Below are 26,621 nucleotides of genomic sequence, written 5' to 3'. Positions count from 1 at the left end.
ACCATCTTTTGTAAGAGATATTCAAATGAGTTCTCAGCAACCCTCATGTGTGGACCTAGAAGATTCTGTGGCGATATACAAAGAAGCATGGGCCATTTCTGCCCAGAATCCTGTCCAAGGTTTACCATTCATCAACATCAGGGAAAGTAAACTATCCGGTTGCATTCTGGTTGTTTTATTTCCTGTAATGCAAGCTTATTGAAAAGGTACCACTTACAGAAACGATAGAACCATAGAGAAATAGGAATAGGAGTAGGCTATTCAGCCCTTCGAGCCAGTTCCACCATTCAATGTAATCATGACTGATCATCCAACTCAGTTCCCTGTCGCTGCTTTTATCCCTGACCCTTTGATCCCTTTAGTCTAAGAACTATATCTAACTCCTTCTTGAAAGCATTCAATGTTTCGACCTCAGCCACTTTCTGCGGCTGAGAATTCCATACGCTCACTACTCTTTTGTCCACCCATAACAAAGTGGCAGATTGATTGGCTTCACTTATACAAGTGTTCACTCCTGTCAGCATTGATGCTCAGTAGCAGCAGTGTGAGTACCATCTACAAGATCCATTGTAGCAACTCAACAAGTCTCCTTAGATAGTGCGATCTCAATGTTCAACATTGCAATCTGGAAAGATAAGGGCAGCAGACAGTTGGGAACACTACCACCTGCATGTCCCTCTCCACGTCCTGCATTTGGAATCATATCATTGTTCCTTCAGTGTCGCTGGGTTAGAATCTTCCCAAACAGCACTTGAACTGCAACAGTTCAAGAAGGCAGCTCAATATCACCTTCTGAAGGGACAACTAGGGATAGACAATAAATGTTATCCTATCCAGTGATGTTCATATCCTGTGAATGAATAAAAAGATCATTAATTCTTAATGTATTTTGCCCTATTTTCATTGAGAGAAATTCTTTTCAACTGTTTGGTTACTCCTGAAACAGACATTGAGCCTTTCCTCTCGTGTTCTCAATGTACAAAAGATATTTCCTTTATGAATAACCTACAATGACTTATTCATGACTTCCTGGTGTAAGAATACTCGGGCTATTTTGTATTGTAAAACCCTCAGGATAATTATTGAAATTTTATATATAAAGACATGAGATTTTAATAGTTAACCAATCATTGGTGTGCATTATAAGGAGTAGCACCCTGCATATTCAGGTGGGTCCTGAACAGCTATTGCACACATATTAATGAAAAGGGATTAAAGTTTGTGAGAAGATTTGTAGCTCAGGTGCTCGTTGTTGTGGTTCTGTTCGCCGAGCTGGGAATTTGTGTTGCAGATGTTTCGTCCCCTGTCTAGGTGACATCCTCAGTGCTTGGGAGCCTCCTGTGAAGCGCTTCTGTGATCTTTCCTCCAGCATCTGTAGTGGTTTGAAGCTGCCGCTTCCGGTTGTCAGTTCCAGCTGTTCGCTGCAGTGGTCGGTATGTTGGGTCCAGGTCGATATGCTTATTGATTGCATCTGTGAATGAGTGCCATGCCTCTAGGCACATGCCGCAACCAAAAGGACTAGCCACACTACCATACATCAAGAGCATTTCCGAACTGACAGCCAGACTACTGCGACCACTAGGACTCATAACAGCACACAAACCAACAGCCACTCTCAGACAACAACTCACCAGAATGAAGGACCCGATACCCAGCATGAGCAAAACCAATGTAGTGTACAAAATCCCATGCAAGGACTGCACAAAACACTACATAGGACAAATAAGAAGACAGCTAACGATCCGCATCCATGAACACCAACTCGCCACGAAACGACACGACCAGCTATCCTAAGGAACCACACACAGATGACAAGCAACATGAGTTCGACTGGGACAACACTACTATTATAGGACAAGCCAAACAGAGAACAGCCAGGGAATTCCTAGAGGCATGGCACTCATCCACAGATTCAATCAATAAGCACATCGATCTGGACCCAATATACCGGCCACTGCAGCGGACAGCTGGAACTGACAACCGGAAGCGGCAGATTCAAACCACTACAAATGCCGGAGGAAAGATCACAGAAGCGCTTCACAGGAGGCTCCCAAGCACTGAGGATGTCACCTAGACAGGGGACGAAACGTCTACAATGCAAATTCCCAGCTCGGTGAACAGAACCACAACAAAAGGGATTAACTTTTCTATGCACTAAACTAAGATCAATCCATATTTCAGTGTTGCTAAAGGGCATCAGGCTAATAGTATAATGTGTAGATAAAATACTAGCCTGCAAATGAAATTCAAACATTACTGGGGTGAGCTGCAAATCATAAAATACGACTGTGGAATTCTTTTTAAAAACACTAAAAACCAGTTCAAGTTAATCTGTTCTTTTGACTCAAAGCCTATTTTGCTTATTGCAGGAAGAGTAAATTGTCCCTATTAAGGGCCAAGTGCTGGGAAATAGGGTTTGTGTGGATGGACAGTTTGGATGACATGGACCAGTTTGAGCTCCGTGCTCACCTGTCTCAGTGTTGTAAGACTCTATGACTCTATGATTTCATGATTTCACATGTCGAGTGCACTCATGGTTTAAAGCAAAAATCTGGTACCATAACAGTTTGGTCCTTTGTCCTAATTGGAGTCATCAAGTCATCGAGTCATAGAGCTGAACATCATGGAAACAGATCTTTCAGTCCAACTCGTGCATGCCAACCAGAAATCCTAAATTAGTCTAGTCCAGCATTTGGCTCATGTCCCTTTAAACCCTTCCTATTCATGTGTCTAAATTAGAATGGTGCTGGAAAAGCACAGTAGTTCAGGCAGCATCCGCAGAGCAGAGAATTTCCTGCTCCTCGGATGCTACCTGAACTGCTGTGCTTTTCCAGCACCATTCTAATCTAGACTCTGGTTTCCAGCATCTGCAGTCATTGTTTTTTCTCTTACTATTCATGTACCCATCCAGGTGCCTTTGCTGTGTTGTAATTGTGCCAGCGTCTACCTCTTTCTCTGGCATATCTTCAGTCGAATGGCAGGTTAAGGTCTGGGCTGTGGCACTTGAGTCTGTTGACAATCTCTGATAATCATTGTAGGTGCTGTACATCTACAGCAATGACCCCACTATGTCTCCTTTCTACCCTGCGTGATGTGCACTGCTGTGTTGCCACACCATTCTCCCATTCCAAGAGCACAAGAATTAAGAGCAGGATGATGCCATTCACTCCCTTGAGCTTGCTTCACCATTGAATCAGATCAAGATTGATTTAATGATGACCGACACTCCACTATCCAATCTCCCCTGTTAACCAGAACAATTACTCCCTCATCAATCAAACATCTCTCTAATTCAAACGTCAATATATTCAATGACTGAGGGGAATCTTCTCAGGCAGTGGGTGGTGAGTGTATGGAATGAGCCACCAGAGAAAGTGGTAGAGGCGAGTACAATTACAGCATTTAAAAGATATTTGGACATGTACTTGGATTGGAACGGTTTAGAGGGACATGGGCCAAATGCTGGCAAAAAGTACTAAGTCAGATTGGAATGTCTGGTCAGCAAAGGCGAGTAGGGTCAAAAGGTCAGTTTCTGAGCCATGATGTGTGACCCTCTGGGGAAGAGAATTCCAAAGTCCCCTGGTCAGTCCCCTGTTTCCACTTTTTCCCCACATCTTTTAGCCCTAAGAACTATATCTAACTCCTTTTTGCAAACATTCAATAATTCGACTTCAATCACTTTCTGCGGCAGAGAATTCCACAGGCTCCCCACACTCTGCATGAAGACATTTCTCCTCATCTATTTCCAAAATGGTCTACCCCATATCCTTTGACTGTGACCCCTGGTTCTGGACTCGCCAGTAATCGGGAACGCCCTTCCTGTGTTTACCCTGTCTAGTCCCGTTAGAATTTTATAGGTCTTTATGTGATCCCTGCTCATTTTTCTAAACTCAAAAATTAAATTGAATCCGATTCACAATTATTTTAAAAATTCTGGGATTGGAACTACATCACTGGTCTTTCATTGTTGCTGGATCAGAGTCCTGGAATTCCCTCCTCAATAGCATTATGTGTATCCCTACAGCACACGGACTGCAGCAATTCAAGAACGCAGCTCACCCCTGCCTTCTCAAGGACAATGAGGGGTGGATAATAAATACTAACCCAGCCAATGACATGGACATCCTGTAAATGAATTTTAAAAAATATAAAAATGAGGATTTTAATATTGAGGCATTGGCAGACTGTGAATTAATGTAGGTCAGGAAGGGTTATACAGTCATAGAGTTTGCTCGCTAACCTGGAAGGTTCATTTCCAGACATTTCGTTACCCTACTAGGTAACATCTTCAGTGGGCCTCCAGGCTTTCTATTTATATATTTGGGTTTGTTTGGGTTGGTGATGTCATTTTGTATGGTGATGTCATTTCCTGTTATTTTTCTCAGGGGTGGTTGATAGGGTCCACCGTGGGCGGCACGGTGGCACAGTGGTTAGCACTGCTGCCTCACAGCGCCTGAGACCCGGGTTCAATTCCCGCCTCAGGCGACTGACTGTGTGGAGTTTGCACGTTCTCCCTGTGTCTGCGTGGGTTTCCTCCAGGTGCTTCGGTTTCCTCCCACAGTCCAAAGATGTGCAGGCCAGGTGAATTGGCCACGCTAAATTGCCCATAGTGTTAGGTAAGGGGTAAATGTAGATGTAGGGGTATGGGTGGGTTACGCTTCGGTGGGGCGGTGTGGACTTGTTGGGCCGAAGGGCCTGTTTCCACACTGTAAGTAATCTAATCTAATCTAATCTAATCTAATCTAAAAAAAAACTCTATGTGTTTGTTGATAGAGTTCTGGTCGAAATGCCATGCATGTCTCTGTTTGGAAATGACATCACCAATCCAAAGAAATCCAGACATATAAATAGAAAGCCTGGAGGCCCACTGAAGATGTTACCTCGTAGGGTGACAAAACATCTGGAAATGAACCTTCCAGCTCAGTGAGCAAACCTACATCCAGAACTTCAACCTGAGTTACAAATCTTCTCAAAACTCACTAAGTCATAGAGTCATTTAGATATACAGCACAGAATCAGACCCTTCAGTCCAACTCGTTCATGCTGTCCAGACACCCCAATCTGCCCTAAACTTGTTTGCCAGCATTTGGTCCATATCCCTCTAAATACTTGCTATTCCTATACCCACCCAGGTGTTTTCTAAATGTTGTAATTGTAACTTCCTTTGGCAGTTCATTCTACATATGCACCACCATCTGCATGAAAAGGTTGCTCCTTAGATCCCTTTTATATCTTTCCCCTGTTGCAGGTTAGGATACAGAAACAGAGCTTCAGCTAAAACATTGCTTAAGAATGAGTCATTATTGCTCAGTAAGAATTCTCTTTCAGTCTCCTCGCTTTCCAATTCCCAACACTGAGCTGTTATTATACATTATTTGCACTCTAAAAAAAAATCATTAATTAGATGTGAATGTCAGTAAAAGTTGTAATTAAGCGACAAATCAGTATCAATTTTAATATCTGATGTAAATAATTATATGATTAAATCTGTACTATCAATTTTGGGGTATAAATGTTGCATAATTTTACATTGAAAAGTAGACCCAAAACCCAGGTGCTTAGTTCAGTAACTGCATGGCATATGCAAAATTATATTGTAATCATTGGGTATTGCATGACATTTCTTGAGCTAATCTCTCATTTCTACTCCAAGCAGATTTACAGAAACAATAGCTAATTAGAAAGGTATTTACAGCAATTTTACATCCTAATCCCTTTCAGAGCCTCTGAATGACACCTTTTCCAATGACATTTCAAAGGCAGTGCAATGCTGTTCTTATCACTTTTAACACTTTCCCTGATTCCAACGAACAAAAGAGGAATTGCTGCTGTATCTTGTTGGTGCTACTGTCATGGGAATCTGTTGTGTCCATAATTATAGTCCCATCGTGGTCAGGAAAAGGCCTTTCAGCCCATCATGGTGGCTTGGTGGTGAGCACTGCTGCCTCACAGTATCAGAGACCTGGGTTCGGTCCACCCTTGGGTGACTGTCTGTGTGGAGTTTGCACATTCTCCATGTGTCTATATGGGTTTGCTCTGGGTGCTCTGGTTTCCTCTCACAGTCCAAAGATGTGCAGGTCAGGTGGATTGGCCATGGGAAATGGCCTGTAGTGTGCAGGCTAGTTGCATTAGTTGTGGGGGTGGGGGGAGGGGGATGGGTGGGTGGATCTGGACGGGATACTCTGAAGGGTTTGCTGTGTACTTGATGGGTTGAATGGCTTGCTTCCATACTGTAAGGATTCTATGAGTCTGTGCCAGTCAAAAAACAGCCACCTAACTGTTCTAATCCCATTTTTTAGCCTTGGCCCATGGCTTTGTATGCCGTGGCATTGTGAGTGTATTCGGCTTCTGATGAAGGGCTTATGCCCAAAATTTCAACTCTCCTGCTCCTCAGATGCTGCCTGACCCACTGTGCTTTTCTAGCACCCCACTCTCGATTGTGGATTCAAATAAACCTGTTGGACTATAACCTGGGTGTCCCAATCTGTCCGAGTCCCATTTGCCAGCACCCGGCCCATATCCCTCTAAACCCTTCCTATTTGTATACCCATCCAAATGCCTTTTAAATGTTGTAATGGTACCTGCCTCCATCACTTCCTCTGGCAGCTCGTCCCATACACGCATCACCCTCTGCATGACAATTAATACAATAACAACCCACTTTCCAGGCCTCAGCTGGTGGCAGGGTGAGATAGTTAATGGCATCAGGGAACGTGGAGATAGCATGGGGGTGTGCTGTTGACGATGGGCAATTAGCCATGACGTGCAAGGGCTGGGCAGACTCAAGGGGCTGAATGATCCAAATACTTCAAAAACCCTCTCCCAACCTTAGAGACAGTGAGTTCCAGATATCCACCTTCCTCAGCGTGAAAAAGATTTTCCCCTCATCTCCTCTAAACTTTCTGACCCTTACCTTAAATCTATACCCCCCCGCCTCCCGGTCTTTGATCTCTCCACCGAGGGGAATGTTTTTGTCCCATCTACACCCCATCTCAGTCATATCCCCCTCAAGTCTCCTCTGCTCTAAGGAAATCAACTCCAGTATGCCAAATGGGTAGAGTCCATATGTTTGCAGGTAGTAGTCATTATTATTGTAAATTGTAAATTGCAGTTGGCTGTAGGGACCTCAGCTACAGGTGAACAACTCCTAGAGCGGGAATTAAGAGGTGTAGGGGTTGAGGGGAGTGGTTCAGCAGCAAGGGCAGGGGAGTGGATCTCAATGGGTCCCTTCCTTCACTGAGTGCCTTTGAACAAAGAATCCTGACACCCCACCTGGAAATGTACCAACATGGGTTTGCCGTTTCTGGTTTGCAGCGGGATGAATCCCTCATCTGTACCAGCAATGGAGCGATGAGGGCCTTGCATGACAATTAATACAAGAACAACCCACTTTCCAGGCCTCAGCTGGTGGCAGGGTGAGATGGTTAATGGCATCAGGGAACATGTGGATGGCATGGGGGTGTGCTGTTGACGATGGGCAATTAGCCATGACGTGCAAGGGCTGGGCAGACTCAAGGGGCTGAATGATCCACTTTGGCTCCTGCATCCCTTTGTTCCTAAGGTGAATGATGAGAGTCAGTTGGTTTGGTGGCAGATTGAAGGGTCTCCAACCACGAACAAAGATGTCTTGCTGCAATTATACAGGGTCATGGTGAGGGCACTCATGCAGTATTGCATGCAGTTTTATCTGTGGAAGGATGTTCTTACTATCGAGGGAATACAGTGAAGATTTACCAAATTGATTCCTGGGATGACAGAACTGATGTACGAGGAGAAATTGCATCTGTTAGTATTGTATTCACTGGAGTATATGAGGGGGTGCTCAAAAAACATATAAAATTCTAACAGGACTTGACAGATTAGATCCAAAAAGGATTTTCCCAATGCTGGGGGAGTCCTGAACCGAGGGTCGTAGTTTAAGGATAAGGGGTAAATGTTTTAGGTATGAGATGAGGTGAGATGCTTTCACCCAGAAAGCATTGTGCATTTTCAAGAAGGAGGTAAATGTCAGAGGTCACATGACACCCAGTTTATGGTCCAACAGGTTTATTTGAAATCACAAACTTTCGGAGCGCTGTTCCCTTGTCAGGTGAACTTTGGATGCTATAAACTAGACGCAAAAACAGAATTGCTGCAAAGGCTCAGCAAGTCTGGCAGCATCTATGGAGTGAGAAAGAGAGACCCTTCGGTCCAATTCATCTGTGTTGACCGGTCATCCCAATCTGTCCGAGTCCCATTTGCCAGCACCCTGCCCATATCCCTCTAAACCCTTCCTATTTGTATACCCATCCAGATGCCTTTTAAATGTTGTAATGGTACCTACCTCCATCACTTCCTCTGGCAGCTCGTTCCATACACGCATCACCCTCTGCATGAAAAAGTTTGAAATCTTTCCCCCTTACATTGAACCTATGCCCTCTAGTTTTGAACTACACTACCCTCGGAAAAAAAGACCTTGCCTATTTGCCCTATCCATGCCCCTCATGGTTTTATAAACCTCGATAAGGTTACTCCTAAGCCTCTGATGCTCCAGGGAAACCAGCCCCAGACTATTCAGTCGCTCCCTATAGCTCAAACCCTCCAACTCTGGCAACATCCTTGTAAATCTTTTCTGCACCCTATCAAGTTTCACAACAAGTTTTCCTATAGAAGGGAGACAGGTATTATACGCAATATTCCAAAAGTGGCCTTACCAATGTCTTGTACAGCTGCAATGTGACATCCCAATTCCTGCACTCAATGCTATAACCAATGAAGGAAAGTGCGCCAAATGCCTTCTTCACCACCCTGCTAAGCACCTGCACTCCAAGGTCTCTTTGTTCAGTAATAAGCGCTAGGACCTTACTATTAAGTGCACAAGTCCTGGTATGATTTTGCTTTTCCAAAATGCAGCAACTCACATTTATCTAAATTAAACTCCATCTGCCACTCCTCAGCCCATTGGCCCATTGTACTCTGAGGTAACCTTCTTCACTGTCCACTACACTTCCTATTTTAGTATCACCTGCAAACATACTAACCATACCTCCTATAATCCCATCCAAATCATTTATATAAATGATGAAAAGTAGTGGACCCAGCACTGATCCTTGCAACACACCACTGGTCACAGGCTTCCAGTCTGAAAGACAACCTTCCATTGCCACCCTCTGTCTCCTACCTTCGAGTTAGTTCTATATCCAGTTTGCCACCTCACCATGTGGAACCTGTTGAAGGTTTTGCTGAATTCTTTATAGTCGTCTATTGCTTTGCCTTCATCAATCTTCCTTGACACCTTCTCAAAAAGCTCAGTCAAGTTAGTGAGACATGATTTCCCACACACAAAGCCATGTTGACTATCCCTAATCAGGTCTAGCCTTTCCAAATACATGTACATCCTAGTCCCTCAGGATTCCCTCCAAAAACTTACCCACCACTGATGTCAGGCTCACAGGTCTATAGTTCCTTGGCCTTTCCTTACAGACTGAAATAATGAGATCACATTAGCCAACCTCCATTCTTCTGGCACCTCTTCTGTGGCTATCAATGATACAAATATCTTAGTGAGGGGCCCAGCAATCACTTTTCTAGCTTCCCAAGAAGTTCTGGAGATCATGTCCTGGAGATTTATCCAACTTTATGCATTTTAAAGCCTCTAGCAACTCTTTTTCTGTTATATGAACTCTTTTCAAGACATTGCTATTCATTTCCTCAAGGTTCCTAGTTTCCTTGTGCTCCTCCACTGTAATTACTGTCGCTTTTAGTATCTAACTCATCTCCTGTGGTTCCAAAAATAGACAGCCACGTTGACCTTTAATGGCAAAAAACAGAAGTTTCTGGAAAACTCAGCAGGTCTGGAAGCAGCTGTGAAGAGAAATCAAGATGAATGCTTTGGGTCCGGTGACTTTCCTCAGATCATCAATAACTATGGGTGAAGTGCAGAAGACTGAAGTTTCGAGTCAACTCCGGTGGTCAAAGTGGGAGATTAGGTATGATCTGATCTGGCTGGGGTGGGTAGGGGCAGTGCTGGGGGTAATTTTGGGAGCCAAAGGGAGGGAGCACGTAAAAATTCTGAAGCCTCTTTAATTGGGAGTGTCAGAGATAAGTGTAAGGTCTTCAATACTTACTCAGGGATTAGACTCTGTGTGTAATAGTTTCACTTTTCCAGAGTAATTGTTTTACAAACGTTTATTTGAACCATCCAAAGTCTCCAATTAAAATGTCACCTTTTGGAATGTTTCATGCAGAGGGAAGTTGCCGAGTGGAAAATTTTATGTCCCAGACAATTCCTCTGGAGAGCACTATGATGGGGATTCAACAACTCCCATCTACACTGCAATATCCATTGTCTGGTCAGACAGAAACCCAGGCACTTGCATTGTTTGTAGAGAACAGACAAAGAGCCAAGGACCAATAATGAATCCCAGTGCTGAAGGACCTGTACTTACAATTAAATTTCTCCCTCTGCATCCAGACATGAAGCTCAGCTAAGGCATGAGCCGAGAGCTGCTGTGCTTTGTGCACCTCATCTGACCAGTGGCTGGAGGTGTCAGGAGACAAATTGATCTCCTCGGCGTGCCCTCACATGACGGAGAAAATATGTGGGGAAAAAAATTTCATTGAGTGGGCTTTGACCTGAACAGAAATATATTGGACCAAGCTGTTCACTCGTATTTAAGCCAGATAAACTCTGAAACAATTGTATAAAAGTACCAAGAGATTGATCCTCCTTTCAAATGGTGGTGTGATGGTAATGTCAATGTGGCACTAATATAAAAGGAAAGGCTAATGTGGTGACACAGGTTCAAGTCTCATCATGACAGATAATAGAACCTGAAATCAATTAATTGATCTGGGATTAAATGTTGGTCTCACTGATGGTGGCCAAGGCAACTATTAATGAATGTAGACATTTGACTGCTGACAAAATCATAAAGATTTTCTGAAAAATCTGTAATGAAAAATTAGTCTAACAATCTTAGAATCCCTACAGTGATAGAAGCAGACTATTCAGCCCATTGAGTCCACATCGACTCTCTGAAGAGCATCCCACCTTGACCCACCCTATCATTGTAACTGTGCATTTCCCATGGCTAATCCACCTAGCCTCCACATCCGCAGTGACTAAAGGCAATTTAGCATGGCCAATCTACCTAACCTGCACATCTTTGGACTAGATTAGATTCCCTCCAGTGTGGAATCAGGCTCTTCAGCCCAAAAAGTCCACGTCGACCCTCCAAAGAGTAAACCACCCAGTCCCATTTCCCTCTGACTAATGCACCTAACACTATAGGCAATTTAGCATGGCCAATTCACCTGGCCTGCACATCTTTGGACTGTGGGAGGAAACCAGAGCACCCAGAGGAAACCCACATAGACACAGGGAGAACTTGCAAACTCTACACAGACAGTCACCCAAGGCTGGAATTGAACCTGGGACCCTGGCGCTGAGAGGCCGCAGTGCTAACCAATGAGCCACCTGGAAACCATAAAATGAGTCTTGTAAAAACCCATCTGGTTCACTAATGTCCTTTAGGGATGGAAATCTGCTGTCTTTACTGGCCTACATAAGACTCCAGATGCACAGTAAAGGGGTTGATTATTAACTGCCCTTTGAAATGCTTGAGAAAGTCATTCACCTGAAGACCAGTTGGGATGGGTGACAGGTGCTGAACTTGCTCATGATGCCAACATCTTGGGAAAGCAGAAAGAAATTAATTATTTGACTAGGAATGAACTGGGGAATTGGCTTGATTATGGCAGAGCTGTGAAGGTTAAGAGGGACAACTATTTTAAACGTAGCAGAAATAAAAGTCAGTCACTTAAAGGAACAGCAATCCCCAGTAAATTCATAACCTCTGCCTCTGGAGTCTGCTCACTTTCCCGACCTAACTCTCTTCTCTCCCTCCAGACTGAAGCTTCCATCAGGAACTTTGCATGGTTCCACTTTCACACAGAAAATGCTATTGGCGTTCTCAGAGAAACAGCTACTAATTTATTCTCAGTGGAAGCTGCTGATTGACATGGCAGATACAGCTTTACAAAGAGAAGTAAGTTACTGTGGACTGTGGATGGTAGGCATTTTGCAAATGAATAATACATAAAGTGCTCAGAGCCCAATTTATGAGCACTCAACAAATTAATCATTCATTTTGTGACCTCTGCCTTATGCAAAATGAAACTCAAACCTATTGTTGAACAAAATACAATATCGACATCAGTTTTCCAGATTGATGTCAAATCACTTTCACTGAAGTCAGTTCTCCAGGCTACTATTGTCTGTTCAACTTTCTAACCAAACTTTTCTTTTAATGAATGCACACATCAAATAAAGAGCATATTGAATTCCTTACTTGCTGTCTTAATGAGCCAAAATTTCTTAGGCAGGGGATTACGGTAGGTGTTAGAATTTTTCCCTACCCTTATTTTGCCACTCCTTGGTGAGAGAACCCATGTTGAAATATATTCAACACTCTTGTACATAACTGAAGGCTTCTTGAGATTTAAATTAGTTACATTCCCGGTAAAGGCACATCAGTGTCACAGACAGGCGGACTGATTAATAAATCGCTGAGGGGACCACACAGAGCAAAAGCATGAAAGATCACCGAGATAGAGGGAACTGGTGGGTGGGGGAAGGGGAATAGTTCAGTGATGCACAATATTTCTTTATGTATCTTAATCGGCTTTGAACCTTCTCTCTCTACCGTGGAAAAGGAATTGAAATACTGTCATTTGAAAAAAAAATATTTACAGGATGTGGGCCTCACTGACTAGGCCCATATTTATTGCCCATCCCTAATTGCTCAGAGGGTAGCTTTTTCTTTGATTCACACAATGAAGGCATCGCTAGCTAGACCATTATTGTTATTGATTTCCCATCTCTAATTGCCTAGACGGCTGTTAAGAGTCAACCACATTGCTGTGGGTCTGGTGTCACATGTAGGTCAGACCAGGTAAGGATGGCAGTTTCCTTCCCTAAAGGGCATTAGTGAAACAGATGGATTTTTCTAGCAAACAACAATGGATTCATGGTCATCATTAGATTCTTAATTCCAGACTTTTTTCAAATTCAAATTGCTGTGTTAGGATTCAAACTCAGGTCCCCAGAACATTAGCTCTGAGTTAACAGTCCAATGACGATATCACTAGGCCATCACCCCAACTGTTGACGCAACAGCAACTTGGATTTTGGGGCGCTCCCATTGCTAAGTGGTCAGCTCACCCCGCCTCACCCTCCCCAAGATTCAACTCCTTTCATTCATCAGTGCTTTCATTGATATTTCAATATTTTTGTAGAAGCATAATAACTAGGGGCAAGAGTAGGCCATTTGGCCCTTTGAGACTGCTTCACAATTCAATAGGATTATGGCTGATCCACCAATGTAGTTCCCTGTTCCTGCTTTCTCCCCATTCCCTTTGATTCCTTTAGCCCTAAGAACTATATCCAACCCCTTCTTGAAACGATGTTTTGCATTTTAAAATTTGCCTTTGAACTGAATGTTAAAATCTTCCTGCTACACTTTATTGAAATAGGGGAAGAAATGGATTATGGGAAAGCCTTGCCATAGTGATGATACCATTGGACTAGTACTTATTTGAGGAAAGACATTCTGGCTATTGAGGGAGTGCAGCGTAGGTTCACGAGGTCAATTCCTGGAATGGCAGGATTGCCTTACACGGAAAGACTGAAGCGACTGGGCTTGTATACCCTTGAGTTTAGAAGACTGAGAGGGGATCTGATTGAAACGTATAGGATTATGAAAGGATTGGATACTCTGGCAGGAGGAAACATATTTCCGCTGATGGGGGAGTGCCGAACCAGAGGACACAACTTAAAAATACGGGGTAGACCATTTAGGACAGAGATGAAGAGAAACTACTTCACCCAGAGAGTGGTGGCTGTGTGGAATGCTCTGCCCCAGAGGGCAGTGGAGGCCCAGTCTCTGGATTCATTTAAGAAAGAATTGGATAGAGCTCTTAAAGATAGTGGAGTCCAGGGTTATGGAGATAAGGCTGGAACAGGATACTGATTGGGAACGATCAGCCATGATCATATTGAATGGCGGTGCAGGCTCGAAGGGCTGAATGGCCTACTCCTGCATCTATTGTCTATTGTCTATTGTCTATTGTCTACTTCAGAGGTTCAGGCTAACATTCTGAGGGCAAAGGCTTGAATCTCACCAACCATAAGATTTAGGTATTTAGCCCAAAATGAGCTTGTGTCTGTTGATGATACTTAAATTCTGGGAATAAAAACAAATTTAATTCCCACCGTATGTTGCTTGCTGTAAAAGTCCATCTGGTTCACTAATGTCCTTTAAGAACATTGGTTCATGAAGGAACAGCGCTCCAAAAACTTGTGACTTTAGATAAACCTGTTGGAGTATAACTTGATGTCGTGTGATTTCTGACCTTGTCCACCTCAGTCTGACACCGGCAGGTCCACATCAGAGAATTCCTACAGTGTGGGAACAGGCCCTTCAGCCCAACAAATCAACAACACCCCTCCAAAAAGCACCCCACCCAAACCCATTGCTCTACATTTACCTCCTGACTGATGAATCTGTTGTATACAACCCCAAACACCATGGGTCATTTAGCAAGGCCAATTCACCTGACCTGCACATCTTTGGATTGTGGGAGGAAACCAGAATACCCACAGGAAACCCACACAGACACAGGGAGAATGTGCAAACTCCACACAGACAGTTGCCCGAACCCATATCCCTGGCACTGTGAGGCAGCAGTACTAACCACTGAGCCACCTAATGCCACATGGTCCTTTAAGGAAGGAAATCTAGCACCCTGACCCGGTCTGGCCTACATGTGACTCCAGACCCACAGCGATGTGGTTGACACTTAACTACCTCTTTGGGCATTTAGGAATGGGCGAGAAATGCTGCCCTAGCCAGTGGCACCCAAATTCCATGAAGTAATTTAAAAAGTGCTGGTAAATCTCTGTTGTCTCTCCAGTCCTATTCTATCAAATATATCACCTCACTCTTCTCCTTTCTGACTCCCATCTGTCACTGCCTTCTCATTCTGCTGGCCTCTCTGAGCCTAATTGCAGGTAGTCTGATCATCCCTCACCATTCGCCACACCTCTAAGATAGGTAGCGTGCGAAAATTTTAAAGATTTTACTCTTGATTTCAATGTCCCAATATTATAAATTTATATTGTATTAAAGGTAGTATTTTCATCACTGATCCTTGCAGAAAAAACATCGCTTACCAGCTCCAGTCTTAGAAAGTAAACAGTTTGAAGGTCACTGCGCAAGGAGAGAGCCATTCTGAATGGAGACAGAGAATGTATGTGTGTGTGAAGGAGCGTGTGTGTGTGAATGTCTGCGTGTGAGGGAGAAAATGTGTGAGAGTGTGTATGTGTGAGAGACTGTGTGTGTGAGAGAGAGGGTGTATGTGAGAGTGTGTGTGTGCGTGTCTGTGTCTGTGTGTATGTGAGAGCGAGAGATTCCTTGTGTGTGAGAGAGAGATTTCATGTGTGTGTGTGTGAGAAAGAGAGAGAGATTCCATGTGTGTGTGAGAGAGAGATTTCATGTGTGTATGTATGTGTGTGTGTGTGAGAGAGAGAGAGATTGTATTTGTGTGTGTATGCTTGTGGGTGTGTGTGTTTGTGTTTGTGAGAGAGAGTGTGTGTATTTGAGAGAGAGTGTGTGTGTGTGAGAGAGAATCTGTGAGAGAGCAAGTGTGAGTGTGAGAGAGTGTGTGTGAGAGAGAGGGAGTGTGCATGTATGAGGGAGAGTGTGTGTGGGAGAGAGAGAGTGAGTCTGTGAGAGAGAATGTGTGTGAGGGAGCATTTGTGTGAGGGTGAAAGAGAGAGTTGTGAGACAGTGAGAGAGAGAGAGTTGTACATTTTATACAGCCTGTATCAGGCCCAGGTCTCTGCCAATTTTGAGGCGTGTCTTCAAGGTCTCTGGGTGGGATAGCTAAGACCTTTGGTTCTCTGATATTTACTAGTCAAAACTACGACAAAGAATTCAGAGAGTTTGCTTCACAGATATAAAACTGTAAAGAAATCAAATGCCGTAGTTTTGATTGCCTGTACGCTGCCAACACTTTCCAGATGTGCACTACTCCTCAAGAGGTAACAAAAATCAGATGTCAAGACCGAAGGAGACTTTGAAGCAACCTGGACAGGGGACCTGAACTCTATCTGCTTCAGGTTTGAGTTAGAACTAATTTTCATTTATATCATTTCCTTTATGAACTTGGAATTCATGGGCAATGAACAATAGCCAGTGTTAAAGTGGTGATCCATCTGTACACAGCAGGCTCCCATTAACGACAATGTATTAATGACCTGATAACTATTTTCTTTGTATTTGTTGAGGGATGATTGTTGCTTGGAATACCCTGATTCATCTTTGAAGTGGTTCCCTGGGATTGTTGACATCTAGGAGAAAGTGAGGACTGTGGATGTTGGAGATCAGAGTCAAAACGTATGGCGCTGCCACACAACTTTGACTCTGCTTGTTGACATCTGCCTGATGCAGCAAGCCAAGGGCCTTGGTTTAGTGTGTCATCTGAAAAGAAAACAACAGCTAGTCCCCCAGCGGGGACTGCAGTGTGGAGTCAGCATGGGTGTTCGTCTCAGTCTCTGCAATGGGACTTAAGGTCACAACGTTCCGCTTTAGTGATTGGAGCATTGAGCCATTGCAGGCACTAACAACTCTCTATGTTGGTGACCTGAAACCAAACCATTTGCGCTAACATGAAGTTAACCCCACTTGCTATGAGCAGCTGTGTTTAATAAGATGTAGCTGGTTGTTTCACAAAATGTGGGTATCACTGGCTAGGCGGCATTTATTGTCCATCCCTAGAGGGCAATTAAGGGCCAACCACATTGCTGTGGGTCTGGAGTCACATGCAGGCCAGACTGGGAAAGGATGGCAGTTTCCTTCCCTAATTGACATCAGTGAACCAGATGGGCTTTTCTAGTAATCAACAATGGTTTCATCATCGACTTGATTCCAGGTTTTTATTGAATTCAAATTTATCTATCTACCGTAATGAGATTTGAATTCAGGCCCCCAGCATTTTATCTGGGACTCTAGATTAATATTGTAACAATGGTATCAGTCACCATCAGCAGGCCAAAATGGCAGGTTTGAATCATTAGGATGAGAATGGGCCATGCCAAACAAGATAGGCCTGGAGCTGTGCAAAGCCAGGCCCCAGAGCAATCTCTTACTGCACTAGCAAAAATATACAGGTAATGCTGCAAATTTCCGAAGAGTAAGCCATCCACAGATTAAATCGGGACTAATCACCTTCAACAAAGCAAATGTGGAAACTCTACACAGCTTTGGGGATTTGCTTTCAGTAAATCATTGGACATAAGACAGTCAAAGTGCGATTAACATCCAGATTTGTCCACCATATCATTGAATTCCTACAGCAGGGAGCAAAGCCATTTGGCCCATACCAACCCTCTGAACAGCATCCCCACTACCCTATCCCTGCATTCCTCATGGCTAGTCTACCTAGCCTGCACATCCTAGGACACTATAGGCAAGTTCCTATGGCCAACCCACTAACTTACACATCTTTGGATCGTGAGCAGAAACTGGAGCACCCAGAGGGGACCCACACAGACACAAGGAGAACATGCAAACTCCACACAGACAGTTGCCCAAGGCTGGAATCAAACCTAGTTCCCTGGTGCTGTGAGGCAGTAGTGCTGACCACAGAACCACCTTGCCAGGGCATGTACTGTGGGCGAGATGAATAACAATGAATTCCAGAATCACACAATTGTAACAGAGCAGGAGGCCATACAGCCCTTCGTACCTATACTCTATATCCCTGCACACCATTTCGATCTAAGTGACCATTCCTGGCAGCGCATTCCCGACCTTAATTGTGTAAAATCTTTCTTCTCATGTAGCCCTTCTTTTGCACATCAATTTAACCCTATTCCTGATGAAGGGCTTATGCCCGAAACGTCGATTCTCCTGCTCCTCGGATGCTGCCTGACCTGCTGCGCTTTTCCAGCAACACACTCTTGACTTTAAATCTCTGCCCTCTTAATCCTTTCTATTTTCTGGGTGGGAATGTCTTCTCTCCAGATACTCTATCCAATCCACTCATGTTTTTAAAAACCTTTATTCAATCTCTTTTTTTTTCTCCAAGGAGAACAGTCCCAACCTCTTCAATCTATCCTGGAGTGTCTCATTCCTGGAACCATTATTTTAAATCACTCCTGTACTCTCTCCAATGCCTTCACGCCTTTCCTATAATGAGTTGCTCAAAACTGCACACAATGCTCCAGCTGAATTTAGTGTCCATCAAGTTGGTACAGTGGCTCAGTGTTAGCACTGCTGCCTCACAGCATCAGGGACCCAGGTTTGATTCCAGCCTTGAGTGACTGTCTGTGTGGGTTTCCTCCTACAGCCCAAACTAGGGTAACTAGGGTAAACTAGGGTAGATTGGCCAGCAAATCTGTTGAGCAAGCTCACCAATGCCTCCTTGCTGTGTACGCTATACCCCTATCAATGAAGCGGAGAAAACTGTAGGCTTTATTAACACTTTAATGTGAAGCTTGAAAAGGAGAAAAGAATAGAAGGACAAGGATACTTGAACTGAGAATGGATAATTTTTTAAATTGAATCTGCCATGGTGAAGTTTGATATAACATTATCTGGATTAACAGGGAGAAAGTGAGGACTGCAGATGCTGGAGATCAGAGTTGAGAGTGTGGTGCTGGAAAAGCGCAGCAGGTCAGGCAGCATCCAAAGAGCAGAAGAGTCAATGTTTCGGGCATAAGCCCTTCATCAGGAATGAGGCCTGCGGGCGAAGGGGGCTAAGAATTACATGGGAGGGGGGTGGGTCTGGGGGAAGGCAGCTGGGAAGGTGATAGGTAGATACAGGTTGGGGGTGATGGTGATAGGTCAGAGAGGAGGGTGGAGCGGATAGGTGGGAAGGAAGATGGACAGGTAGGACAAGTCATGAGGGTGGTGCCGAATTGAAAGATTGGGATTGGGATAGGGTGGAAGGAAGGGAAATGAGGAAACTGATGAAATCCACATTAATGCCATGGGGTTGGAAGGTCCCAAGGCAGGAGATGAGGTGTTCTTCCTCCAGGCATTGCACCGATGTGGTCTCCTCTACATTGGAGAGACAGGATGCCAACTTGCGGATCATTTCAGACAACATGTCTGGGGCACCTATAGTAGCCAACCCCACTGCCTTGTAGCTGACCATTTTAACTCTCCCTTCCACTGGCCCACTAGTCGCATTCCTGATGAAGGGCATTTGCCCGAAACATCATTTCTCCTGCTCCTTGGATACTGCCTGACCTGCTGTGCTTTTCCAGCACTACACACTTTGACTCTTTGGATTAACTATCCAGCTATAATACCACTTTAGGTGTCATCCCCTTATCCTCAACTTTCTCCAAGAGATCTAGGGTGTAGTCCATTTGATCCATTTTAGATCTATCAGCTTCCCCAGCCCCCTCTCCTTAGTGATGGTCACTACACTCACCTCTGCCCCCTGACTCTCTTGAAGTTCTGGGATGTTGCTGTTCTTCCCCTGTGAAAATTGATGCAAAGTTCCTCCACCATTTCTTCGTTCCTTATTGCTACTTCTCCAGCCTCATTTTCAAGCTGTCTAATGTCCCTCTTGCCTCCATCTTCCTTTTTAAAGATCTAAAAATACTTTTGCAGTCTTCTTTTATATTACTAGCTAGCTTACTGTCATATTTAATCTTCTCCACCCCCTGCTTATAGTTTTTTTTTAGTTATCCTCAGTTGGTTTATAAAGGATTCCCAATCATTTGGCTTCCCACTACTCTTCATCACATTGTATGTTTTCTGTTTTGCTTTTCTGCTGTCCCTGACTTCCTTTGTCAGCCATGGTTGCTTCGTCCTCTTCTTATTATGTTTCTTGTTCCTCGGGATGAGTTTCTGCTGTACCTCCCAAACTACTCCCAGAAACTCCTGCTATTGCTGCTCCACCATCTTCCCTGCTCAGCTCCCCTTCCAAACAATTCTGGCCGTGTCCTCTCTCCTGACTTTGTGGTTCCCTTCACTCAATTGTAATAGCGTTACATCTGATTCCAGCTTCTCCCTCTCAAGCTGCAGGGTGAATTCTATCATATTATGGTCACTGCCTTAAGGGGTTCTTTCACCTTAAGCTCCCTAATCAAATCGGCTACATTCAGGGGCAAGGTCACTACCACTGTACCACAAGTGCCCCCCTATTGGTTTGATTTATAAAACTGTCACAACACCAGGTTATTGTCCAACAGGTTTATTTGGAAATATTAGCTTTTGGAGTGCTGCTCCTTTGTCAAGTAGCTTTTGCTTAGATTAGATTAGATTCCCTACAGTGCGGAAACGGGCCCTTCGGCCCAACAAGTCCACACCAACCCTCCGAAGACTAACCCACCCAGACCCATTCACCTACTCCCTACTAACGTACCTATCCTATGGGCAATTAGCATGGTCAATTCACCTGACTCACACATCTTTGGACTGTGGGAGGAAACCCACGCTGACACAGGGACAATGTGCAAACTCCTCACAGACAGTCACCCGAGACTATAATCAAACCAGGTCCCTGGCGCTGCGAGGCAGCAGTGCTAACCACTGAGCTGCCCCAAGAGTAAAGTTGGGGGAGGGCAGACTGTGAAGTGTCAGACACCCCAGATGGGAATTGAACCCACAATCCCTAGCTTAGGCGGCCAGTACCTTATCCATTAGACCATTGGGCTGCATAATATCACTAGCTACCTGATGATACTATTTAATAAACCTGTTGGACTACATTCTGCTGTTGTGTGATTTTTAACTTTGTCCAGCACCAGCACCTCCCCAAGATTTGAGATCTCCTTAATTGTTAGCAGCTTCAGCCAGAATCTCTTGACTAAAGTAGATATTTTGAATCAACATGTCCAGAAATGCTACTACCCTCCTCTGGGAGCAGGTGGGACTTGAACCTGGGTCTTTTGGCCCAGTGTACCACAAGAGGCCTGACTATTGGTTTGATTTTTTTAATACTCAGAGGATGGTAGGAGTCTGGAACTCACTGCCTGTAAGGGTGAGAGAGGCAGAAACCCTCAGAAGATTTAAGAAGTATTTAGATGAGCACTTGTGATGCCAAAGCATGCCATAGATATTTTGAACACTATGGGCAATTTAGCACGGCCAATTCACCTGACCTGCACGTCTTTGGATTATAGAACAAAACCGGAGCACTCGGAGGAAACCCACGCAGATACAGGGAGAACGTGCAAACTCCACACAGACAGTCACCCGAGGCTAGAATTGAACTCGGGCCTGTAAGGCAACAGTGCTAACCACTTGAGCCACACCAACCATAACAGAAGGCTTTCATCTCGTCCCATCAATGGCGAGATATTCAGAGAAGTTGGCACATGTCAATGGTTTACTTTATTATTGAAATATTCTTTACCCATCATTTCTCCAGACAAATGATTCCTAACCTGAAATCTCCTTTGGAAAAAAAAAATGGAATGTGTCCATTAGCACTTTAAAAGCAGATGAATCTATTGTTTGGCTTCCTGGCAACTGCTTCCTGGTTGGTGGTAGGGCAACATCTGAACATTTTAGCCTAGTTCTCCCTCGCATGATTTTTTATCTTCCTTTATGACAACCCTAAAGGCAGCCTGAACCTTGAAGATGGCCTGAGATCGAGAAACCTAAAGAAGATTCTCCATAAAATCTTGAAATTTCCTGGAAAATACCAGAGAAGTATCCTTCAAAGACAATTCAGCCGCAGCAGTATATACTGATCAGGAGAGATTTTGAGATCTCTGTCCTCTGGGTGTACGTTCAGGGGAAGGTAGGTCAATGTACATTGGCTCCATAAACTGAATAGTGTCAGGATAATGCTCATACAATGGATCACAGAAAGCAACTCTAATCCAGAAGCATTTCCTTATGATGTTTGTATGCTCTGAGTGGAACTGTTTATTTGAGATGAATCTGTGTGGTACCATTTCCACTGGTCTAGATTGCCAATGCAGAAATTGTGAAGTGGGGTTACCTTTGTCAACATGCATCCATTATTAAGCCAGATGCTGCTTACAAAGGCTTGCCCATGCTCATTGGATGGAAGGTCGCTCCATACCCAAAGAATATGGGCACCACAAAATGGGCTGCGACCTCTTTGAGATCCATGTCTTTGTGATAAGCACTCCTGTAGGCCAGTCATTTTGAAAGGGAGAACAAATGAACAGAATGTTATTTAAATGGAGAGAGACTGCAGAAAGCTGAGGCACAAAGGGAATTGGAAACGAAATGGGAAAAATGGATGCCAGGAATGTCAAGGCGAAGGACTAATTCCATCTCCTGGAAACACTCACCACATTTGTGTTCAGAGCTGTAGCTCTAGGATTGGGCTTATCAGAAACAGCAAGGACACCGAGAACCCATGACAGAATTTCTGAGTTTTCAAACACACCTAGAAAGTGGGGAGAAAGTGGAAGTCAAGATCGTCGGCCCCAGTCATATTGAATGGCAGAGCAGAATGGCAGAATGGTCTGAATGGTCTACTCCTGTTCCTATTCTCTTCATTTCGATGTTTCCCAGAGGGTATCATGTTAAAGTAGAATAGAACAAGTTGAGGAAGGAAGCTGACCTGATTGGAAGCTTCTGCAAAGAGGTCAGAGAGTGAGAGAGAGAATTTCAGTTTATCTTTGCTTCAGGATAGCACAGCAATCACCGAAGCTCAGATGAGACTAAATTAACAAGGCTGGGTTCCCCGTGCAGGAGCGTAATAGTAACCAGGCAAACACTAACTCTGTGTGAAAAGCACAGAGTACACAAACAGGCAGTGAACAAGCTATAAAACTTTCATAATCTCAAAAATGTTGAAGATTTGTTACAACGACTCTGATTACTTGCACAGACCAAATTAAGACTCACTCTGTCAACACCTAAGGCAGTCAGCTTGAAGTTTATGTAGCGATTGTACAGATTTATGCTGACACCGTTTCTTTTACCTTTAGTACCACTGGACGTTGGGAGTTTTGGTGCTGGCAGGATTGGGGCTCCACTGTCAGTGAGTAATGGGCCGTCTAATTTCTCTTTGCTGAGAGCATTGGTTTGTTTCACTGAGTCACCCCCATGAAGGTGGGCTCTCAGTCCTCCGAGGTATGTCTTAACATAGAAACCTCGAAAATAGGAGCCAAAGTAGGCCATTTAACCCTTCAAGTCTGTTTCCCCATCCCCATGGCTGATCATTGATTTGATTTGATCTATTGTTGTCACATGTACCTACATACAGTGAAAAGTTTTGTTTTGCGAGCATTACAGACAGATCATAGCACCCAGATTGTAAGGTGTTTAGATAGGGCGAGTCATACAGGACTACAGCTACACAGGAGGTGCACAAAAGCAAGATTGACATTCGATTTGAATTAAGAGAGGTCCGTTCTGCAGTCTAGTAACAGCATGGAAGAAGCTGTTCTTGAACCTATTGGTGCGTCTGTTAAAGCCTCTGTATCTTCTCAGTATCTGCAGTACTCACTTTCTCCTAGTTGCATTTATATAGCACCTTTCATATTGCAAGCTGCTTTGCAGCTGATGCAGAATCTCATTAACTGTGGTCCCCGTGGTAATGCAGGAAGCATAACATTCAGTTTACACACAGCAAGCTCCCAAATACTGTGCTCAGATACTGACATCATTTTAGAGATAAATATCGTATTTCCACTTCTTCCCATACCCTTTAATCCCATTAGCCCAAAGATCTATATTCATCTCTTTCTTGAAAACTTTCACAGCTTTGGCTTCAACCACTTTCTGTGGCAGAGATTTCCACAGGCTCCCCATTCTCTGGGTGAAGAAATCTCTCCTTATCTCAGTACTAAACGGCCTGCCCCATATCTTTAGACTGTGTCCCAAGGATTCCTCAGTCACTGGGAACATTCTTAAACAGAATGTGAATTTTACATCAACTATTTGTTGCCTTTGTGGTGAGTCCAGTCTTGCTGTGCTGTACCTCAGACGGTGCATCGTTAATGGGTTGATGTCCTACACAGCAGATTCTGAAACCAATCTTGCTTCCCAGAGATGAGCCCTTCCTGGTGGGAACAACGTGAGAATCAAGACCAAGGCTCTTCAACCCTCAACCTGTACCACCCGCTACTCACGAAAGAACATATTGTGGACTGACCCATGACACTGAGGGAGGCAGTTCCAGGATTTTGACCTAGTGACACTGAAGGGAACAGTTAGATATTTTTAATTAAGGAAATCAAAGATCATGAGGGAAAGGCAGTGAAATGTATATTAGATCTGCCATTATTGTATTGAATTGAAGAGCAGACTTTCTGTACCTGTGTCTTATGGTCTTAAGGATAGTAAGTGGTTTGGAAAGGATGTGTGGTGTTCCTATATATCTGCTGCCCTTGTCCTTTCAGATAAAAATGCTCATAAGTTTGGAAAGTGTTGTCTCAGGATCTTTGGTGAATTTCTGCAGTGCATCTTGTAGATGGTGTACACTGCTGCTACTGAGCGCTGGTGTCGGAGGGAGTGGATATTTGTGGATGTGGTGCCGATCAAATGGGTTGCTTTTTCTTGGAGTCAGGAGTGTCAAAGGCATAGCAATCTGATTGGTTGATGCCTTGAAGGAAAGGGGCATCTTGGAATTCCGCTTGGGAGGACGCTGCTAGAGACAAACAAACTGCAGATGCTGGAATCCAAAATAGACATACAGGAGGCTGTAAGAACACAGCAAGGCAGGCAGCATCAGGAGGTGGACTTGTCAACGTTTTGGGTGTAACATTTCATTAGGACCCCGAAGAAGGGTTATATCTGAAACATCGACTTCTTCACCTCCTGATGCTGCCTGGCTTGCTGTGTTCTGCCAACCTCCTGTATATCTATGTAGGAGGACTGTGTGGCTGAAACGGGAGGCCTACCGGCAAAATATCCCGACTATCACTTCTGCAACTTTCACTGAAACGACTTAGAGTGGAGTTCAAATCAACCTTGATTTGCACATAATTTCTGTTGAAGTTGCAATGATTATGATTTTCAGACTGGAGGCCTGTGACCAGTGGTGTGCCACAATGATCGGTGCTGGGTCTACTGCTTTTCATCATTTATATAAATAGAACATAGAACATAGAACATAGAACAATACAGCACAGAACAGGCCCTTCGGCCCACGATGTTGTGCCGAACTTCTATCCTAGATTAAGCACCCATCCATGTACCTATCCAAATGCCGCTTAAAGGTCGCCAATGATTCTGACTCTACCACTCCCACGGGCAGCGCATTCCATGCCCCCACCACTCTCTGGGTAAAGAACCCACCCCTGACATCTCCCCTATACCTTCCACCCTTCACCTTAAATTTATGTCCCCTTGTAACACTCTGTTGTACCCGGGGAAAAAGTTTCTAACTGTCTACTCTATCTATTCCTCTGATCATCTTATAAACCTCTATCAAGTCACCCCTCATCCTTCGCCGTTCCAACGAGAAAAGGCCGAGAACTCTCAACCTATCCTCGTACGACCTACTCTCCATTCCAGGCAACATCCTGGTAAATCTTCTCTGCACCCTCTCCAAAGCTTCCACATCTTTCCTAAAGTGAGGCGACCAGAACTGCACACAGTACTCCAACTGTGGCCTAACCAAAGTCCTGTACAGTTGCAACATCACTTCACGACTCTTGAATTCAATCCCTCTGCTAATGAACGACTGCTAATAAATGACTGGGATGTGAACATAGGAGGTTTAGTTAGTAAGTTTGCAGATGACTCCAAAACTGGAGGTGTAGTGGACAGCGAAGGTTACCTCAAAGTACAACGGGATAGGCCAATGGGCTGAGGAGTGGCAGATGGAGTTTAATTTAGATAAATGTGAGGTGCTGCATTTTGGGAAAGCAAACCTTAGCAGGACTTATACACTTAATGGGAAGGTCCTGAGGAGAGTTGCTGAACAAAAGGACTTTGGAGTGCAGGTTCAGTGGACTTTGGAGTGGAGTCACAGGTAGAGCGGATAGTGAAGACGGCGTTTGGTGTGCTTTCATTTATTGGTCAGAGTTTTGAGTACAGGAGTTGGGAGGTCATGTTGTGGCTGTGCAGGACATTGTTTAGGTCACTTTTGGAATACTGCATGTAATTCTGGTCTCCCTCCTATAGGAAAGATGTTGTGAAATCTGAAACGATTGATAAAAGGTTTACAAGGATGTTGCTAGGGTTGGAGGGTTTGAGCTACAGGGAGAGGCTGAACAGGCTGGAGCTGTTTTTCCTGGAGCGTCGGAGGCTGAGGGGTGACCTTATAGAGATTTATAAAATCATGAGGAGCATGGATAGGGGTAAATAGACAAAGTCTTTTCCCTGGGTTGGGGGAGTCTAGAACTAGAGAGCATAGGTTTAGGGTGAGAGGGGAAAGATTTAAATGGACCTAAGGGGCAACATTTTCTCACAGAGGGTGGTGCATGTATGGAATGAACTGCCAGAGGAAGCGGTGGAGGGTGGTATAATTACAGCATTTAAAAGGTATCTGGATGGGTATATGAATAGGAAGGATTTGGAGGGATATGGGCCGAATGCTGGCAAGTGGGACTAGGTTTATTTAGGGTATCCGGTCAGCATGGACGAGTTGGACCAAGAGGTCTGTTTCCATGCTGTACATCTCTA

Source organism: Chiloscyllium punctatum, chromosome 7 (genome assembly GCF_047496795.1).
Source record: "Chiloscyllium punctatum isolate Juve2018m chromosome 7, sChiPun1.3, whole genome shotgun sequence".
Lineage (NCBI taxonomy): Eukaryota > Metazoa > Chordata > Chondrichthyes > Orectolobiformes > Hemiscylliidae > Chiloscyllium > Chiloscyllium punctatum.
Note: the sequence above shows the minus strand (reverse complement) of the source record.